Raw genomic sequence first — 1,543 nt, forward strand, 5'->3', positions numbered from 1 at the left:
CGTTAGAGTCACAAGAGCTACATAGAACTGTCGATTGCCTGGATCATCTTCTCCACTCCTACTCACCACTGGAGTAAAGCCTGGAATAACCACTAGTAGTAGTAGCAGCAGCAGACTGTAAGCCTGTTGTGGGAGGGACTGAGTCTGTTATATGGCTATATTCTACTCTCCCAAGTGCTTAGTACAGTGCTCTGCACACGGTAAGCACATAATAAATGCAATTGACTAGTAGTAATAGTAGCAGCAGCAACAATGGTTTTAATCAGAAGCAGCCTGGCGAAGTAGATAAAGCAAGGGCCTGGGAGTGAGAAGGTCATGGGTTCTAATCCTGGCTCTGCCACTTGTCTACTGTGTGGCCTTGGACAAACCACTTGACTTCTCTCTGCCTCAGTTACCTCATCTGTAAAATGGGGCTGAAGACTGTGAGCCCTATGCCGGATAGGGACTGTGTCAAAGTCGATCTGCTTATTTCCACCCCAGTGCTTACTGCAGTGCCTGGCACATAGTAAGAGCTTAACAAGTAGCATTATTATTACTATTATTATTACTATTTTTATTAATCATACAAATATAGTTATTTAGTACTCATTAGATGCAATGCACTATTCCAAGTGTTTGGTACATGCAAAACAGAGATGTGACATGCTCCCTGCCCACAAGGAACTTACACTCTAATGGGAAAGACAGACACGTCTTAGAATGCTGGGCAGGCTATGGCTTTTGGAACCAAAGACAGGAGAAATAATAATAATAATAATGTTGGTATTTGTTAAATGCTTACTAGGTGCAGAGCACTGTTCTAAGCTGTGGGGTAAACACAGGGTAATCAGATTGTCCCACGCGAGGGTCATAGTCTTAATCCTTATTTTACAGATGAGGTAACTGAGGCCCAGAGAAGTTAAGTGACTTGCCCACAGTCACACAGCTGACAAGTGGCAGAGTTGGGATTCAAACACGTGACCTCTGACTCCCAGGCCCATGCTCTTTCCACTGAGCCACGCTGCTTCCCACTGAGAAATGAGAAATGAGAAGCCAGAGGAGTGCCCCTTCAGATACTCTTTATACTCTTTATTTCAACTTTATTTCTGACTATTGAACTCTTTAATCTGCTCTTATTACTGTTTGAGTTTACAGATCAGTTCTTCTAAAATACGTGCTTTCACTATGCAGTTTGGATAGTGCTATTGGAGAATTAGGAAGTGTTCTTCTGCTTTCTGACTGGAAAGTGTTGTGATATCTGAAGATGTGGTTGTGTGCAAGCAGGGGGCATCAATCAAGATGTGAGCACTGTTAGGGAAATTTCCCTTTCTTCAAGAACCCAGCCATCCCACTGTGGGAGAACAGATTGTATTGTCCTTTGTTACTTATCTCATTGTTCTTCCTGATATTTATGGTGAGCTCTTTGCACAAAAGGAACCGGCTTTTTCCTCATTCAAGATTCACCTCAGTGTTTAGCCTGATGCTTTACACAAAGTGCTCTATAATAAATAGCTGGTTGTGGGCAAGGAACATATATTGCACTCTCCCAAGCACTTAGTACAGT

This window comes from Ornithorhynchus anatinus, chromosome 5 (assembly GCF_004115215.2).
Source record: "Ornithorhynchus anatinus isolate Pmale09 chromosome 5, mOrnAna1.pri.v4, whole genome shotgun sequence".
NCBI lineage: Eukaryota > Metazoa > Chordata > Mammalia > Monotremata > Ornithorhynchidae > Ornithorhynchus > Ornithorhynchus anatinus.